Genomic DNA, 20,720 nt, shown 5'->3' on the forward strand with positions numbered 1-20,720 from the left:
CACATTATGTCAAATATTTTAACAACTTGTTCCTGATAAAATTTTGAGTCATCTTTTACTGAAAACAGAGGTATATGTTTTTCACAAGCCAAAATTATTTTAAGAAGGGTGGAGCAATTTGAAACACTTGTGGAAAAAGAATTCCACTGTCATGGATAAAGATGACACTTGCCTCAGGAGAAAAGGCAATTCCTGGAAAAAATACAAATCAAACCCACCATGAGACACCACCTCGTGCTTGTTAGAATGGCCATTATCAAAAAGACAAGAGATAAACGGTGGAAAGGATGTGGAAAAAAAAAGAACCCTGTGCACTGTTGATGGGACCATAAATTGGTGCAGCCACTATGGAAAACAATATGGAGGTTCTTCAAAGAATTAAAATAGAACTACCGTATCATCCAGCAATCCCTGGGTATATATCTGAAGGAAACAAAATCACTACGTCAAAGAGATGTCTGCACCACCATACTCATTACAGCATTATTTACAATAGCCAAGATAGTGAAACAACTTAAGTGTCCGGCAATGGATGAATGGATAAAGAAAATGTGGTATATATATACACATACATATATATATATATATATATATATATATATTTAAATGGAATAGTATTTGGCCATAAAAAAGAAATTCTGTCATTTGCAACAATATGGATGGACCTTGAAGACATTATGCTAAGTGAAATAAGTCAGACAGAGAAAGACAAATACTGTATGATCTTACTTATATGTGGAAACTTAAAAAACAAAAACAAATACACAGAAAAAGAGATGAAATTTGTGATTACTAGATGCTAGGGGTAGGGAGTGGGGGAATTGGATGAAGGTGGTCAAAAGGTATCGACTTCCAGTTATGAGATAAATATATCCTGGGGATGTAATGTACCACATGATGACTATAGTTCACACTGCTGTATGGTATATTTGAAAGCTGCTAAGAGAGTAAATCCTGAAAGTTCTCATCATATTGTAAACATATGAGGGAATGGAAGTTAACCAAACTTACTGTGGACATCATTTCACAATAGGTGTCTGTCAAGTTGTTATGTGGTACACTGTAAACTTATACAGTGCTCTATGTCAATTATATCTCAATAAAACTGAAAAAAAAACCTAAAAAGCAATTTCCGGGAAAAACAAAGTACAAAGGATCTTTTTGCCCAGAACTGGGCGGTGGCGGGGACAGAGGGGAAATAAGCATCTTAGAGTCTGGCTGCTCCAGTGCAAGTGCAGGAGCCGGCAGCCTTGGCATCACCTAAGAGCATGCTGGCAGTGCAGGCGCTCAGGCCCCAGCCCAGACCTGCAGCATCGGAAGCTGCCAGTCAACAAGACTTCAGCTGATTCACGCGCACATTACAGGGTGAGAAGCAATGTCACGGAACAACCATTCTCTACCTTGGTTGCAGAACGTCAAAAAATATTGATGCCTGGGTCCAACCCCGGGAACTTCTGATTTAATTGTTCTGGGGTACAGTTGGGGCACTGAGGTTTTTTAAGTTCCCAGGTGATGACAATACGCAGCCAAGGCTGAGGACCACTGATTTGGTGGGCTAAGGGTGGCAGTTCCAGTTTATTTGTCCTCCTCAGTGACACTAAGAAGTATGTAAATTTCTCAGTTTGCTTTTCTTTTTTTTCTATCTTGTTTTTTGAGGAAGATTGGCCCTGCCCTAACATCTGTGGCCAATCATCCTCTATTTTGTATGTGGGGTGCGGCCACAGTGTGTCTTGTTGAGCAATGTGTAGGTCTGTACCCGGGATCTGAAACTGTGAACCCCAGGCCGCTGAAGCAGAGCATGTGAACTTAACCACTATGCCACCAGGCCAGCCTTTAAATTTCTCAGTTTTAGACGCACAGCCATGAGATCCTGTGACAGGAGAAGGCTTTATGATCAGATGTAGCACATTCAACAAGTCACGGAATTCTGGGTTACAGGCAAGCTTTGCATTGTATCATAGATCTTTCCTTACAACTGTACACGTTCAATGAACCTTTTAAATAAGAATAATTTTTGTGCCCTTCGTATCTATCATACACTGTGCTAGACAATCATGTCTATTCTTTCTAATCATCCCAAAACCTCTACAAAGAAAATGTTACTGTCCCTCTTTCACAGATTTGGAAACTGAGGCTCAGAAATATTAAGGCAGTTTTCCAAGGTCACACATCTGATAAACAGTGCTGTTAGGATTTGAACACAGGTCTTCCTGTCTCCAAAGTTGATGCTTTTTCCCTTGCTCTGACTGCTTCTTTATAAACACAATTCATATTTCAAATTCACCAAGATCGTCACTTCCGTATACATATCAGACGAATCATTTTGAAAAGCGAAGGGTTATTTGATGCGATCACCTCTAACTCACCAGCTTTATACGTTACAAAGTTTATATAGATTTTCCCAAAGGAGTACAGTTCAAGCTCTGATTTTAGCCCTCCCCGGTTGAGTTTTAAAACAAATAACTAGGGTTAACTCACTTCCTTTCTCCCTGCCTTCTACTGTCCCCACCTCAGCCCTAGCTACAATTAAAATGAAATAAGAGTTGCAGGCCAAAAGAAAATGACTTCATTATTGCCATGTGAGTATGTTCAGCTTTCTGATTACTTGACCTAAATGAAGTAAGCAAGGAATAATCAAAACATCATTGCTCTGTTTGGGTTTAGCGGGTCTATGTGCCAATTTTCCTAACAAGAAACTATAAAGGCCCAGTAAGATGCTGCTGGTAGCCTGTTCTCAAACCATTTAAGAATGATATTCACACTGTGAAGGAAACTCTCCACTGGGGTCCCGTGGTGGGGATTCTTTTTGAACATTTATACCTCAATGTACCACAACACGTCACTTCTTCAGTTTCAGACCACTCTCCAGTCTCTGAGTCAAAGAAGTGAGTCTGTCTAAAATGAATTTGTTAATTGACAAAAATGACCCAAGGATGGGAAGAGAAGCCTCCAAAACATACTGGGCAGCATGCAGAAGCCCAGCAGATAAAAGGGATACCTTAGAGAGTCCATCAAATGCCTACTTCACGTGCAAATATATTGTTCCAAGTACTTAGAAATAGACAAGTACTGTGCTAAGTACTGTATATGCATCATTCCATTGAATCCTCATAGCAGCTCTAGAAGGAAGATTCTACTAATTCCATTTTACAAATGAAGATGCTGAGGCATGGAGAGGTTAAGTGACTTGCATAAACCACATTGCTTATAACTGGTGGACCTGAGAATTGAATGACTGCAACCCAAGTCCAGAGCCTATGTTTTTAGCTCAATACTGCCACTTACAGGTAAACGGGGGTATCACTTCCTGTAGAGATAAAGTTTAAAATGAAAAAGTCCTGGACAGGCCTGACCAGTGTCTATTCCCTCTGTTCCCCTATCCAAGGGATCTCTGATTTTCCTTTAAGGAAATACCTGTAGTAACCGTGTAGTAATCACACAGTAACCGTGATGTTTAAGTGGACCTACCCACTTCCAGCTCCGGGTGATGGTGCAATCAGCATATTCTCACACCCTTTGCAACAACAGTCATTGTACCTTGGTTCAATCTGCATGAAGAACTGGAAATACCATTTGATATTGTGACAATTGCCACTTCTTACCCTGGAAATGGACAAGGAAGCAGGTAGCCCCAGCTGCTGCTAGAAACCATCTTTGTGACCATGGGGTCACATCCTGGGTGAGGATAAAGCCAGGATGAACAGATAAAGCCAAGATCTTGACCAAAACACATTTGACACTAGATCCTCCTTTGGTTTTCAATTACATGAGCCAGTAAATCCACATTATCAAGTTCCACTGACTCAGGTTTTCTGCAACTAAAAGCTCTTAACTGACATATAGATACCAATACTGTATACTTTGGTGCTCAAAATAACTTTATATGAGGAATTTACTTTCTATATGCCACAGTTTTAATAAGGGCTTCATTGTGGACATCTTCCTGAAGATGAAAGATATAGAATTGTCTCCAGACCAAAGCAGTGAGAAGATCATTGCTATGCAGCTCATCTAGATTTTGTAATTTGAAATTCATCATGATAGGTTCACTCACGGTGAGTCAACATATTACTATTCGCCAACTTGAGTAACTGTATGAGATACAATACATGTCAAACTCAAGGAAAACAAGCTTCATTTTCTGAGAATTTGGAGGAAACATCATCAGTCATGGGCATGCTTTATTCTAAGAACAGGAAATGATGTTGAGAAATAAAACATGACCAAACTGATTGCTTCTCATTTTCTTCAAAACCACTTCTCCCATGTGCTTGTTTTTAGAAATTCAGAGAATTACATACATGAAGCATGACTCAACCTCTCCACTGACCTCACTTATTGACAGTTGCAAAATTTGGCTCCCCCACATTGGATCTGATACCCTACCATAGTCCTCACCATCATAACGGACCCCTCTCCAACCTATGCCCCATTGACATCTCTGCATGTTTCCCATTGGTGTCTCATGGTCTTTCTACTTATCCGTAGGTAGTTGAATCAGCTCTGCTCAAGAACTGAGGAAACCTCAAAGTTTCAAATGCCATACAAGCAAATGGCAAGAAGTGCACCAGCCAAACACACACTGGAATATTGTCTCTCCATAAGCAGTTCTATGATAAAATTGTTTAAAAGGAGAAGTATATACACATATATATATATATATATATATATATGCATGTTGATGCAAATAATCCATAATCAATCTATAAATCAAAATTTTGGATGAGTGTATTATGAGCCAAGTCTGAGGACTATAGCCTGGGGGGCTTCCTTCCCCAGGGAAGGATGCATACCAAAGAAGTGGTAATATGCTATCTTGGGACAAAGAGCATACATCACATATGACAGGAATATCTCTTTTACTAGCATCGTCAGATGCTTAGCTAACACAACAGTCAGGGGTCACAGTGTGACCACAGCAAGTTGGTAATTAATTGGTAATTAAAGAAATGCTGATATGGGGGGAAGCTACATCCCTATCTTTAAGGCATCATTCTTGTCTTTGGGACATAGTAAATGTTTAAAGCAGATGTACAATGCATGCTCAACAGGCCACATCAGGCCTTTCTGGAAAACAAGGTCAAGCGAAATCAGTTTAAAATCAAATGGCTTCCTCATGTACTCCAATATATCCTATTGCTTTTCATTTCTTTATCATGCATATATATACATGTGTGTACACACACAAACACATACATATATTAAAATATTTTGGCAGGAGGAAGATAGTCAAGCATTTAACAAAATTTTTGTTGACCTAGTACTTATCTGAAGAAAAGTGTACAGTAAATTGAGGAAATTACGAGAGAAAATACTCTGTAAGGTAGAGAAGTTAACCTGAAAGTCTAGGTTAAGATAAATCAACCTTTGCCTCCAACATTCTTGCCAAGTTAAGTTGGAATTACTGATGGGTGACATGAAGAAGCTGTCACACCCTCCAACGAGACACTGCTGTAGATGAACAGGCAGCGTGTGCTGTTCATCGTGTGGGGGACAAACACCCTGAGGAGAGGATGTCTCACTAAAATGGCATTCAGAAGAACTTATTTGGGCTTGAATTAGGTGATTTTGGGGAGGGGTTAGGAAGCAGAGCTTTGCTCTGAATTGGTTTTTGTCAGGAAGAGGGGCAATTTTCTGGTTGGGTCTTTTGATGGAGGGAAGACAAGAGCGAGGCTAAAGCTGGGATGGGTAAAGAAGTTGCAGGCACTCTGATTAACCAGGATGGGGGACGTTTGCTCATTTTTGTGGCTTAAACCATGCTCATGATTTTGTCTGTGCTCAGATGTGGTTATGGTGTGGTTTTGTTTGTGTCTTGATCCATCATGGTTAGAGTGGGTTGTCTGATGTCGGTGTTCCGTGAAATCGTTTATTTTGAAAGAAGAACTCTAAGATCTTGCTGGAGCGCTGGGCCAAGTCCTGGATGTAAGAGCCAGCTTTTCTCCCTCTCAAAACCATACAAGTTTTTCACTGTCTCATCATATAAAGCAAATCTTCCCAATAAACAGAGTAAAGGATGGAAAAGGCCGAAAAAGAGATTTGTAAAATTATAATGTGAGTGGGTAAGGAATTGTTTTAGCAAGTTAACAGCAACTTTCATGAAAGCAAATTGATAAAATTTCTCGTCTTCGTCTTCAATGTTAGATAAAGGTTTTAGACTTGATCAACGCAAAATTTCAAAATTAGCTGAAAAAATTTTCCTTATGCCAAGAAAAATTGGGCAGAATTTTTAAGACTCCACAAATACCTGAGCTAGAAATGTTTTCAAAGCGTGGGCTACATGGAAACATATATTTTGATGTTTGCCACAGCAAACCTACATGACCCTTTTGAAAAGCAGTTAGGCCAAAGAGCCTGAGGAGGTATAAAAATACACATGTGTTTGAGTGACTGATACTGATCTTGGGACTTTATTCTATGTAAATATGCTTTAAAAAGAGAAAAACTCCATGCTTAAGATGTTATCATCAAATTATTTGTAGTAATTAAAATTTAATAGCATGCTAATTTCAAAAAATAGCAGAAACTAAATAAATTTGCCTCACAATCTCCTAGATTGTCTCCTAAGTCGTAACTTAAATGATCATCTCTGGAGCTGCAATGGCCCAGTGAGTTGTCCTGCTTCGAGTCCAGTCGGTCCTTACGCCTCCACCTTCTCAGTCACTGGATGTGGGCAGGGCCCAGAAGGGTATATGACTTTGGGTGAGGCGACTTTGCAGCTGTGGTAATTGCTGAAGGGTCTGAGCTGAAGGTGATCTGCTCATAGTACTCCAGCAGCTGGGGCAATGAAGGAGAATCTGGGGGCACAGTTCATGTCTACTGCAGTCAACCTCCAGCACTGCCAGGATCTGCTTCCTCACATACATGGAGATGAGCAGCTCTTCCAGGATTCTGGGGGTCTCTCTTGCTGGGAGAAACTTGGGAGAAAAAAACTAAGCGGGAAGAACTATAGTTCCCCCCACTGCAGCTGGTCTTGGAATAGCTGCGACTGATATTGTCTCCCTCCTCCATTATTCGTTGTAGATTTCCCTTCTCTTCAGCTGGCACCTCTGCTTGTCTTAGAGGCTTCCCGGTGACACGATCCAGGAACTCATCCTCAAAGAGCCTAAAGCCCTGATCACCAGGATCTTCTCAAGTCAAGATTGCTGCACTTGTCTACTCACCATCAAAACTGGGCAGGAGAGGACCAAGAGGCATCTAAGTGGATCACCTGAGTTTGATCCACTAGTATGAGAGCCCACACAACATCATGTTCAAGAATGGATGCACTTTCCACAAGGGGATGAAGGAATCGGCCTATGACCTGCAGCTCCACTGGTACCTAACACAGTGCCTGACAGCACGAAAGCTCTCATCATCCTCAGCACACGTGTGAGAGAGGAAAAGGAGCCTACTATGTGGATGAAATGGCTTAGCGTGTGTGTTTCATTTGAACCTGAAGCACAGTAGGTGCTCAATAATATGAACTGAATGAACTGTAATTATGCATGTACATCTTTCCAAATAAGTAATTTTTAATCATTAACGTTCTCTTTGCTATCTCCAAACAGCATAGGAGCAGCTGCTCTCCACCATGAAGAAGATAACTCTATATTAGAGGATACAGATTTTTCTATTTCCACTATATTCTATTATATATATTCCATTTTAATATTTCTATTATGTTAACCCTTCACAGAGTTTCCACCACTCCTGTATTTGCCGCTCCAGTCTCCTATCTGCAGGCTGGAGAAAAGGCTGATTACTAATCTTCCTTTATTTGTCACAAATCAAAAGAATATGATGAAAACAGTCGGTAGTATGGACAGCATGACTAATTATTTTGTCACTAGCTCAGGTGGCAGGAAAGCCCCTCAACCCATGGCCTCTGCTGCATATTAAAGCAGTCAGCTGGATCCCAGCTCCTCGCCATTCTAACAGGCGTCGGTTGACAGTTCTCATCCAACGTAAAGCGCGACTGTAGCCTCCACTAAAAAGCATTTCAGTTTCTGCCACGAGGGGGCGCCTCAGGCCAAGACCCGAGATGAGGTTGCCGCTAACCTCACTGCACGGCGGCTGCGGTGAGAAATTGCATAGTATTGCGTTGCGTTGTTTTTGCTGTATTGCACTGTAATGTATTGTATGGAATTGCATTCGATTATATTGTGCCGTATGATGTGGATTTATATGGTATGTAATCGGATTGCCTTAGAGGAAGTGCTATTTACTATTATATTTTTAAATGGATGCCTGTAATTGATGCCCATAATTGTTATCTTCTTAAATAACGGTGGCTGAAATAGAAGCACAGCAAAGCATAATTCACCTCAATTCTTCATCAGACTCATTTAGAAAGAGATGGCTCGTTATAACTGAAAGGGCATAGGTGATTCAATCTGTCTTGTGAACCATTGCATCTTCAGAGCCTAGAACATTGCTTGCACATAGTAGGCACTCAAGAACCTATTTCAATGAATTAGACACGGTTCTGTTCCACGTATGCTATTATCTGGGTGGACTTGGGCAAATTATTATTTTTTTTAGTTTTTGTAAATTATTTAATGAAATATTTCTCAAAGTTGGTCCCCTAATTACCCAAGGTCGCATCATCTGGGTGTTTATTTAAAATGTTATTTCTTAAACTACCTTAGACCTGATGCATCAGCACTACTGTGAGGTGATGGTGTTGGCAGTGGGGGATCTGCATTTTTAAGTAAACATCCCAAGTGTATGTGGGAGTTTCAGGACCCCTGGCTTGATCCATTCCCAGTCTCAGTTTACTCTCTTTCTCCCTGTGAGAAATTAATGAATTAATTAAATCAATTCTTTCGTCGAGTGCCTCTATGGAGTCATCACCACGTGTGAGGGATAGAAAATGCCAGCCCTCATAGCTGCAGAAGCAAAGCTCAGCCAGGGAAGAGTGAGACTTGAGCTTACTCCCTTCCATCACTAGAGTCCCTCTCTCCCTCAGCCACCTGCAGGGGCCCTGATGTGAAGGCAAGGGAGCCTGAACCTGGGCTTGGGGTCCAGCAGTGAGGATGAAGGAGGGGTTTGTACCCAACCACGGAGAAGAGAAGCAGCAAACCGCTATCAATGCTCTATGCCAAAGTCTGATCCCCGAACCAGCAGCATTAGCATCACGTGGGAACTTAGAAACACAAGTGGCCGGATTTCACCAAGTACTTAATCAGAAACCCGGGGACTGGGGTCCAGCAGTCCGTGTTTTAACAAGTCTTCGGGTGATTCTGATGCACGCTAAAGTTTGAGAACCGTGCTCTGTCTGTTTGCGGTGCCCCAGGGCCAGCTGAACCTGGAGAACCTGAGTCGCTGCCCTGATTCCCTCAGGCCCTGTGGCTGCCTGGTGTGCAGTGGCCACAAGGTTGGGCCTCCTCTTCATGAATCAACAGGAGCTTCTGCAAGAAGATGCTCTGAGGAGATCTCTCAGACCCTTAAAGAATTATTAAAAACACTTCTATAAATGTAAAAAAAAGACCCTTAAAGAATTATTAAAAACTCTTCTATTTATTCTGACAATGCCGTTTTGAAGTAGAAAAAAGAAAGATATTATCACCATTTTGTTAATGGGTCCCATGTAAATAAACAGTGCGAAAAGGGCTCAATTTTGTTAAGATTCAAGGGAAATCATCCCTTTAAAATTCTCTTTCTATCAGAGCATCTTGTCTTTTAGGCTAAAATTTTCCCCCCAAATATGGAATTGGCCTAAGATGCTCACATTCGTGGATGGGAATAGTACTCAACTTTATGTTTGCTGCAAAATAATCCATCATCAGTAAATAGCACTCCTTTCTGTAATAAAGGGCCTAATACTCTAAGGACTCATTAAAATAAAATTTAGCTCCTTGTCTTTCACCTAATAATGTAGACCAAAGTAAATTTAATTATTGATATATTCATTCATTTGTTAATTTAAGCAATCAACAAATATTTTTTAGAGTCTGCTATATTCCAGGCACGATTACAACTACTCAGAGTACAGCAGGGAACAAAACAGATGAAAATCCCTGTCCTCATGGAATTTATGTTCAAGTGAAGGAGATTAACAATACACAAATAGAAAAGTGAAGAGCTGTAAGGGCCGTGGAGAAAATGAAGCAGGAAGGGAGAGCGGTAGTGCTCGGCTGGGGGTGGGGCTGCAATTTTAAGTGGGGTGGTCAGAGAAGAGATCTCTATGAACGTGACAATTCAGCATAAACTCGAGATAAGCCATAGGTATGTCTCATCTGGGAAAATGTATGTCCTGTAGAGGGAACAGCCTCTGCAAACACGCTGAGTAATACCAGGAGGCCAAAGTGGCTAGAAAACCCAAGCAGTGTGGAGAGAACTGGAAAACGTGGTCAGTGAATAATGGGGAGCCAGACTGCACAGAGCCTTGAGGACCACTCTCAAGACTTTGGCTTCTACTCTGAGTAAAATAAGGAGCCATTTGAGCTTTTTAAAGCAACATGAATGACATGATCTAAAAGGTGATCTATAACACCCGCTCTAAAAGGAGCACTTTGATTACAGGGCTGAGAATAGGCAGTGTGGGAGGAGCAGAATGGAGGCAAGAGACCAGTTATTAAGCTTCCCAAAATCCATGAGTGAGACGATGCCTCCAACAAGACCGTAACATAGAGGTGTTAATAGTTGGAGCGTCCTAGATGTATTCTGAAGATAGAAACAACTAGGGTTTGCCCATGGATTGGATGAAGAGAGGAGATGAAGCTGTCTCTAGGTTCTGTGGCCTGAACATTTGGAAGGGGAGATTTACCATTTACTAAGATGGAAAAATTACAGTTTGGGGTGGGTGCTGCTCAGGAGTTTGCTTTCAGACACTAGGTTTGAGACGCCTATTGGAAATCCAAGTGGAGATGTTGAGTTGGCAGCTGGATTGAAGAGTCTGGAGTCGATGGGCAGATACCACTTTAGAAGTCAGCCATACATAGACAATAGTGGTTACAAGGAATGTAAGAAGAGTTTTATAAATCCAGATTATACCTTGTACAGGTTGTTCAGAACTGCTTTATTCATTAATTGCCAAAGACTGGAAACAGCTCAGGTGTCTAGCAATAGGAGAATGGACAAATCAGCTGTGGTATATACAATGGGACATCACTCAGTAATGAAAAGGAACACACAGTCATGTTCTTAAAGACAGGATATGCATTGTTGGGCAATTTCGTCCTTGTGTGAACATCACAGAATACTTACCCAAACCTAGATGGTATAGCCTACTACACACCTAAGCTATATGGCACTAATCTTATGGGACCACTGTCATGTATGCGATCCATCGTTGACCAAAACATCGTTATGCGGTGCATGACTGTGCTTCTGAAAACAGCAACTACTGGAATGAAGCTCACAGAAATAGTGTGTGAAAGAAGTTAAATGCAAAAGAATACTCATTATATGATCCCATTTATGTGAAGTACAAGAACAGGCAAAGCTAATGTGTGTGGAGAAAGAATCAGAACAGTGGTTGTCTCTGAAGGAGTAGACTGGGAAGGGATACGAGAGAATTTCCTGGTGTGTGCGTAACTTCTGCTTCTTGATAAAGGGCTGGGTTGCACTGGTGTATGAATCTGTCAAAACTCATCCAACGGAAAACTTAAGATTTGTGCATTTCACTGTATGTAAGCTATACCTTAAAAAGAAAAAAACCCAATATTTGTTTCATTCACAAATGGCTTTCATTCACAAATTTGTTTCACTCACAAATTTGTTCATACACAAATATTGAATTCTAGTTAATAACATTAATGATATGCATGCAAAAGTGTTTAGGGATGAAACAAACTGATTTCTATAATTTACTTTGAAATGGATCAAAAAGTAAGATGATGAATGGATAGATAGAAGGATGGCTATATAGACATGTAATTTAAAAAACAAGTATAACAAAGTGTTAATTGCACAATCCATGCAGTTAGTGGATGGGTGTTCACTATAAAAGTCTTTCTACTTTTCTATATACTTGAAAATTTTTATAACAAATTGTTGAAAAAAAATCAGCCCACTACACATGCAGGGGGCTGGCTCTTTTATACCCTAAAACTTCCGACTAAACTTCTTAGAATAAAGACCCTTGGCAGCCAGGATTCTATTTTCTTGCAGACTACTCTGTTGCTGACACTGGTAGCACAGCACATTGCAACACACAAGATATATATACTTGATGGCAACTGACTCAGCAGCTCAGTCAGCATTTAGTCCCAATTTATCTACTGAATTGCTAGACGAACCACAGAATTAACTTGAATGAGGGATTTATACTCGAGAAGAGTCTGTCAATAAGCTTGAGGAATCAGAGGAAGGAGGAAGGGACTTCATTCCTCTCAATATTCTAAATACTTCATTCTCTTCTTATTTGGTTGGTTACTGAGGAGAAGTTGGATGTAATACTTATTACATTCTCCTCTATAGGTAAGATGTTTTTTCCTCTGGCTTCGTTTAATATTTATTCTCTATCTTTGATTTTCTATAGTTTAAATATGATATGCCTAGGTGTTGGGCTTTTTGGTATTTATCCTGCTCAGTGTTCTCTGAGCTTCCTGGCTCTGTGGTTTGGTGTTTGACAGTAATTTAGGGAAATTTTCAGTCATTATTACTTCAAATATTTCTTCTTTCCTTTCTCTCTTCCTTCTCCTTCTGGTATTCCCATTACATGTACTTGTCCCACAATTCATGGATATTATACTCTGACTTTCACAGTCTTTTTTTCCTCTTTGCTTTTCAGTTTTGAAAGTTTCTATTAATGTATCTTTAAGCTAGGAGATTCCTTCCTCAGCCATATCCAATTTACCTGTGAGCCCATCAAAGTCACTCTTCATTTCTTTTATTGTGTTTCTGATCTCCAGCATTTCTTTTTTATTCTTCCTTAGAATTTCCATCTCTCTGCTTATATTGCCCATCTGTTCTTGCATGTTGTCTACTCTTTCCATCAAAGCCTTTAGAATATTAATCATAGTTTTAAAATTTCTGGTCTGATAATTCCAACATTCCTGCCACATCTGACTCTGGTTCTGATGCAACCTCTTCGAGCAACTTTTTGCCTTTTAGTATGCCTTGTAGTTTTTCTTGATAACTTGATGTGATGAACTGGCTGAAAGGAACTGAAGTAAACTGGCCTTTAGCAATGTGGTGATGAGATATGGGGGAGGGGCAGTGTTCTGTGGCCTATGATTAGGTCTCAGTCTCTCAGAGAGCCTACGCCTCTGAACTGAACTTCACACAAGCTTCTTGGTTTTCCCTCCTCCTCAGGTGGGACAGGATGGCTAGAAGGGGCTAGAGTTGAGTATTTTCCTCCCACTGCCAGGCAGGTTAGGCTCTGGTGTACTAGTTTCCCCTGAGGGCAGGCATTGTTGAGAAGGGCAGAGTGCTCTGGTATATTTCAAGATGGCTCCTTGTCCCCTCCCCCTGCCAGGAGCACGAAGGGATTGTTTCCTGACATTTACTGCCAGGACCTGGTAGAGCTCCTGGAGGTAAAATTCCAAAAGCACAGGGACCCCCGATAACTAGGTGCCCTTGTAGTTTTTAACTCTCAGACTTGTCCACATTGAGCCTGCCGCAGTTGTCCATCTCAGTTCAGGTTTTCCTACCTCAGCACTGGTTCCCATGGGGGTTTTTGCTGGTGGGTTTCTGTTCTGGTAAATTGTGATTCTCCATATTGCGGTCTCTGCAATTTGGGGGGAGCCATTTGCCCTGTGATCTCACTTCTTTTACAGATCTAGGAGCGACTGTTGAATTTTTAGTCTGTTCAGCTTTTTACCTGTTGTTAGGGCAGAGCGGTGACTGCCAAGTTCCTTACATGCCAGACCAGAAACCAGAAGTCTCCACTTTACTCCTTAGATTTGTGACTGAGGCCAGTGAAGAAAAGGACTGTTGGTGGCAGCTGAAGGGCCTGCCTTCTCAGGAAGGACTCTCTGAGGCCTTGGACATGAACAGTACAAGTTGGACCTGGTGGCAGTGTGACTGAGAGCAGGGACCCTCTCCTCACTGATGTGTGCGCCACTACAGCCCCTCTGGGGAGGATGGTTTTGAAAGCCTCAGGATAAAACACCTGTTTGGACATCAGCCTCTCTACAAAGAAACCCAGCAGCAGTGGAAGTGGTGTGGTCTCAAAGTGGAAGTGGTTGCGGATGGGGTCAGGGAGAAGAATATGGGAGGACTGGGTTGAAATCCCTAGGGAACTCTAGAAGACCTTAGAAGGGATTTTGCTGGGCTGAGTTCTGGCGCTGCATAGTTAAAGAATAAATGCCAGCAAAATATGGCCGTTACCATTTACCCCATGCTGAGCCATATTTTACCCCCATGAGAGTGTCCACATCCCCTCTTATAGCAGTTTCTGGGTTAAGACAAATGATCAGAGCAAAGAAAGTTAGGAACATGGCAACTCTCAGTGGCAGCAGAGAAAACGTGAAGTTTGCAATATAACGAGCCATAAATAGGTCAAGTAGTAACACGTATAGACAAGAGAAACTGGTGATGTGTGTTCCAGAACTGCAGCTTCAGCATCACTGAGCATGGCTTCCTGCAGCCTGAAGTTCCCCAACTTTATAAAATAACGGCAAAGAAACCAGACTCAGAGTGAGAGATCGACAGGAACAAGGGAACCCGCTGGCTACAAAATTGCAATGAAAATGTGAGCTTCTAAGGTTCAAATCCCAGAGACCTGTACCAATAGGAGCCTGAAGTTAAAAAAGCCAGCCCACTGCTTCGGATGACACCTGATGTGGAGTTTGGAGAGGAGGTGCTGTGGTGTTAGCTAATCCCCTCATGTGCACTCAAAGGCTGGAAACACATCTTGAGTTCCGGCCTAGAAGAGCTCAGCCTTCTGCAAGCACAGGTGGTTACAGGACCTTGGTCTGGATGCAGGAAGCTAGACTGCCTGCAAAATGATGCAAGGGTTTCTCAACTCCCATCTCTACCCTCTGTCTCTTTACCTTTTCCCCAGGCCCTAATTTTGCTGAGGTGGGTGCCAGTGGATGGGGCAGCCAGTAAGATTGATGTGGGTTGATGTTCACACATGAAATTAGGAAGAGGAAGAAGAGGCACCCCGAAAACAATCCTCTCCCACTGCTTTCTACCTCATGCATTGACTATAAGGAAGCAAAACTAGTCCCTAGAAGGATGCTCTAGAAATTAAACATTTTTCCTTTTGTCTGTGGCCCTTAATAGCTACAGTATTTGAAAATTCATTAAATTCAAAGCCTTTTAATTGTATACAAAACCCAAGAAGATTATATCCATCTGTTTTTTTTGGCGAGGAAGATTCGCCCTGAGATAACATTGTTGCCAATCCTCCTCTTTTTTTGCTTGAGGAAGATTGTCCCTGAGCTAACATCTGTGCCAGTCTTCCTTTATTTTGTATGTGGGATGCCTCCACAGCATGACTGGTGAGTGGAGTAGGTCCACACCCAGGATCTGAACCTGTGAACCTGGGCCACCAAAGTAGAGCTAGCAGAACTTTAACCACTTGGGCACGGGGCTGGCCCCATCTTGAAATCAAGATCATAAAAGCCTTGTGTGTGTGTGTATGCGTGTGTTTATTTATATTTCTACATGTATATGATGTGCATGTGTATATGTTGGGAGGAGGGAAGAGCAAAACCCGCAGCTGCTTCAGGCATTAAAATAACAGCTAACACTCACACGTGCTGGCTCTGTGCCAGGAGCTGTTCTAAAGGCTCTGCACACTCACTGTGCTTTCTCATTTCATCCTCACAACAACCCTGTGAAGTACATATTATCTCTTCATTAGTATTCCTGTTCCACAGATGGGGAAACTAAGACACAGAGAAGTCAGGAGTGGAGACAGGGTTTGGATCAAGGCTGTTAGTGCTACAGGGGCTCCCTCTCTGGGGTCCATTTAAAAGGCAGCAGATGGGCAAGACTACCTCATTTGGCAGTTGAATTCCACTGACACTGCCAAAGATCCTTCTATAGTGGCTTCCTCGTTCAGACGTTTGCTTGCAGGAACACGTTGGAAGGTTGGAACCTTTGCCTGAAGGATAGAAAATGACAGATTAGGGGAATGGAATGTCACATTTCAGGACATGTCTGGGGGAAAAGATCCAGAACATCAAGTTTCTTTGACTCCTTCCCTCTTTCCTTTCCATCATGACTTTCTGACCTTCCCTTTCTCACTGACAGGCATCTCCATAGCTCAAGACCAAAAGAAAACCCCTCGCTTTCTCCCCTAACTGCAGGTCTGGCAGGCATCTCAGGCACTGAGGTGCATTTGTCTGCCAGTGGTCAGTCATAAAGAGCCAGCCCAACTAAGACAGTAGAGAAGGTTGATCTGACATTGTGTAATTCAAGAAATGTCTTCACGACTGCGACAACCATCTGATGATAATGTAGCCACCATTTAATGAGTAGCCACTATTGGTTGGGCAGTATCATATGCTCTCACTAATCTATAAAATAAGCCTACGTGGGATCATCCCCATTTTACAGACAAGGAAACTGAGGCTTCTGCATTCTCCTCTTGCTGTTTTTATTTCAGCTACATCAGCTTTTTCTCAGTTTCTTTAATTTTACCTGCTCCCTCCTGCCACAGATCCTTTGCACATGCTGTTCCTTCTGACTAAAATGCTCTTTCCCTCATCCCCTTTAAATTATAATGGAGTTCAGAACTTATCTAAGTGTGTAACTACACATTTGTTAGTGTCGTTTTTAAATAACGTCTGTCTCTCACTTGGTACTCTGAGGCCCACAAGAGCAGGGATTATAAGTGTCTTTGCTCATTATCATCATCAGAAGTTAGTACAATATCAGGGACATGGTAGGAACTCAATAACGTAGGTTGCCTTAATTAGTTTTCCCCAATTGGAAGAGCTAAGAGTCAAATCAAGTTCTGCCTCGCTCCAAAGCCTGAACTCTCTATGGTGCCGCACTGCCTCCAATGTATTCAAGGCACTGTAGGAAAAGAAATCAACCTTAAATTCATAACCTATAAAGAGACGCTAAGGAAAGGGAACCACCTGGCACACAACAGCACAACCACAATTGCAGAACATAGGCCTTGGAGATCGCAGCCTTTGAACTTGTGAATTCGTGGAGATGCCCTGTCCAGCCTGCTTGCCTTTTCTCGTAGTTCTCTCTCCATCTGTCACCTAGAAATCCGTGGCTTTGCTTTGTGCCACTTGTCCTACTCTTTCCCCATCCCACACTTAATTTCAGTTGCCCTCAGTTCATGGTTGTCACTTAGATAGATATATAGATATAGATATAGATATAGATATTGATATATAGATATAGACATTAGACATAGATATGTATATCTATGCTTTTTGAAAGGATTAAAATGGATACTTGTCATCACGGAAATACAAAAACTTCAGGCTCTGAATTTTTTTCTAAAATAGTTGTTTTTCATTGTTCACTGTCTACTTTCATTTTCCCTTAGCGCCCACACTCAGTTATAACTCACAACATCAGTCTTGGAAGCATCAGTTTCTTGTTTTTGAGATCTTTGCCCTCTCCTCCTCACTCTTCAGTAAATAGCAATAACAGCTGCCATTTATTGAGCAACTACTATATGCAGGGCACAGAGTGCTTCACTTGCATCTCTTTGTATCAAATGACTCCCATCTGAGGTCTCTATCCAGGTCCTCCCTTTACAGATGAGGAAACTAGGGCTCCAAGAGGTTAAGTGCCCAAGGTCACACATTTGGTATGGAGCAAGACCAGAGTTCAATCACATCTGATGCCAGTGTCTCTGTGTTCTTTCTGCCACACTGACAAATGGCTAGAATACTTACACTCAATTTAAAAGAAGTAATGAAACAGTCACCTTGGACGGCAGGGGCGGCTGGACCTATGAGGACAGGAAGGGTAGATGCCATGCTACACTCACCCTTGACTACATTGTCTAATCGGACATTCTCCTGGCTCTCATCCCCCTCTCCATTTGCTCCAGCAAAAGGAAAACTGAGAGAGCGGGACTAAGTCATCACTTGGGAAATGTCTAAGGAACTAACCGTATATTATCTCTCAGAAGAGGGATAAAAAGGAAATACTGTTTATCGAGTGCCCCCTCTGCGCCAAGAGCTTTACAAATGCTAACTCGTTTACAACGATGCACAGAACATTGTCTGCATTTTGTACATGAGGGAGACTGGACAGGTTGAGAAGCTAAATCTCAGGATTTAGTTAGGAGCCTTCTCTTTTCCCTTTATAAAATTTTTCTGGGCAATTTCATCCACATGCATGTTTAAATCACCAACTAAACCCTAATTACTACCAAGTCTAATACTCTAGGTCTCACCCGTCTCTTTGTTTCCAACCACCGATTCTTAACTTTTTTGGTTTCTGAATCCCCTTTACACTCTTCAAAATGACTGAGGACCCCAAAGAACTTTTGCTTATGTGGATTATATTTATCCATGTTTACTATTTTAGAAATTAAAACTGAGAAAACAAATTTAAACTTATCTATTAATTTAGTTTAAAAAAATAAATACATTACATGTTAATCATACAAGGGATTTTATGAAAAATAACTATTTTCCAAAACAAAAAAAACATACTGAAGCGAGTGTGACTGTTTTACAATTTGCACATTTCTTTGATATCTAACTTAATAAAATCATCTGGGTTCTCATATCTGTTTCTGCATTCACTCTGTTATAATATTGACAAAACCTGTCATCATATATATAGATAGACAGATATAGTTAGAAAGAGAAGTATCTCGGTAGCTCCTCCCTTTTCAAATTTTTAGGTAATGCAAATTCATTTATTGAAAATGATTGTCCACTCATTTAAAGAGTACGTTTGTTAAAAAACTGTTTCACCTCCTACCTCTTAAAATTTACCAAAACACCATTATACCCTGTGTTTCTCTCCATTACTGAATTTGGAAGGTATGTGTGCTTTTAAATCTCTTCTGTCCTATGGCAGAGAATACTGAATGGAGTCCATCTTGATGTTGAAGACTGTTACCTCCTTGAGGGCGGAGACTGTCTTATTAGTCTTTGTATGACCATCTCTGCACCTGCCTCGCACACTGCAATTTTTCAATGATAGAATAAGCTGAATTCTTTCCACTGGACATTACACTGTTAGAAAACAGTCTATATTAAAGATAAGAAACTGGCTCTTAAAGGAGAAAAAAATGCACTAGAAATGGAAATCATTTCTTTTACTTCTCAACTGATATAATTACTTTTCATTGTTCAGGTTGTATAAGTAGTTGTGTGGCATTTATCCCCAACATTAGGACAAATCATAGCCTGATTCAAAAGTCACTGTTCAGCCATACAGTGTAATTACAGAATGCACAATGTCAGGGAGGAAGACAAATCCTCTACCCTCTGGGTCCTTCTGGCTGGGCGATGAATTAAATTGACATGAGACAGAATAACAGAAGAAAACCAAACAAGGCCTTATAACATGTATACATGGGAGAACTCAGGAAAACTGATCAACTTGGCCATCTGCTCCAAGCTGCCACCTTAAATATTATCTTCAGCTAAAGACAAAGGAGGACGTGGGGGTAGTGGTTTGGGATTTCAGAGGGGAGGAAAATACATGGAGATGGAAATGCAAATATTTGTTAAACAGGTTTTTCTGGGCAAAAAATGGGCTTGTTGGTGCCTTGCTATCACACCTATTTTACATTATGCTATAGTTGTCTTACGGTATTAGCTCCTTCCTGGAACAGGTCTTCCATGTTCAATTCTTTTAGGCAGTTTGGGGGAGGTCAAGAGTTCTTCCTGAGTCTTCTGAGCCTTCATTGTCTTTAGCTTGAAATAATCTGCATGTCAGAGTGACATATCTTGGGGTGGCCTGCCTTGAACCCCATCAACAATAACCACAGAAGGCTGAGGCTTTTTAAAAATGCATTAACTAAAAGTTATTAATGATCAGCAGCAGCATTGATTAAAGTTTTGGGGGAATTTTCAAAGGGGATTTCTCTTCATTTATCTTATTTTTCTCAGCAAAGAAATTTCTTTAAAAAAATCACAGTTCTAAAGTCTTTGTTTTTAGAGGGAAGCAATTACGTATTTCTAATCTAAACAGGAAATGATGGTTTATTCTTCAAATTCAAGATGAATGTTGAGATTTTTCGTAGAGAATTAATGTTATAATTGCTGTAATTTATTAAGATCTCTATGGCAAAGTTCCCAATTGTAAGCTATATTTGTTTTAAGCTTTTCATACTGGGACAGCAATGTATCACGTTGCCTCATTATGAATGCCTGGCTTCCTCACTGAGGCAATTTTCGGTTAGGTTTTTACTGGAATCCTATCAATGTTTGAAGCTATTCTGCTTCTTTATTTACTTCAGCTAGTGCCAGCCTAGGCCTTAAGTACAGCCTCAGATAGGAAATGAGGTATGAGGCCATGAAACAAATGAATATGAGTGGCCCATGGCAGCTGGGTCACAGTGTTAGAATCAGGCAATTTCTTGCTCTCTGTGTATTTTCTTCACGTTACAATCATCTCTAAAACTCTTTCAGGAGAGATTCAGTGTTCTGTGGAAATGACCCAACCTAATGATAATTCATATCTCTTTTTTTCTCCTTTTCTTTCCATTTATATGGGTCATTGCAGCCCTGCAGCAGAATTGTGTTAGGAACACATGGTGATCCAAGTATTTCCCTTGAATTCTAATTAACAACATATTTGTGTGTATGCATGTTCGTGTGTGTGTGTGTGTGTGCCTGGGCATGCATGAGAATAACACACCAGAATGTTAGTTAGCTTGTGCTCTAAAACATACCATGCCAAAA

General features: G+C 41.0%; 1 protein-coding gene across 2 annotated transcripts in view; it reads left to right on the forward strand.

The window, feature by feature from the left end:
- Window positions 1-7,898: 7,898 nt before the first annotated feature.
- The window catches only part of RASSF6 (Ras association domain family member 6), a 71,675-nt gene continuing 58,853 nt past the window's right edge, over window positions 7,899-20,720 (forward strand). Inside the window, exon 1 of one of the 2 annotated variants that reach the window (XM_070614660.1) lies at window positions 7,899-8,057. The gene's annotated coding sequence lies outside the window, so the exon portion shown is untranslated. The remainder of the gene's footprint in view (window positions 8,058-20,720) is intronic. The other variant, XM_070614661.1, reaches the window with a different exon arrangement.

Source organism: Equus przewalskii, chromosome 3 (genome assembly GCF_037783145.1).
Source record: "Equus przewalskii isolate Varuska chromosome 3, EquPr2, whole genome shotgun sequence".
NCBI lineage: Eukaryota > Metazoa > Chordata > Mammalia > Perissodactyla > Equidae > Equus > Equus przewalskii.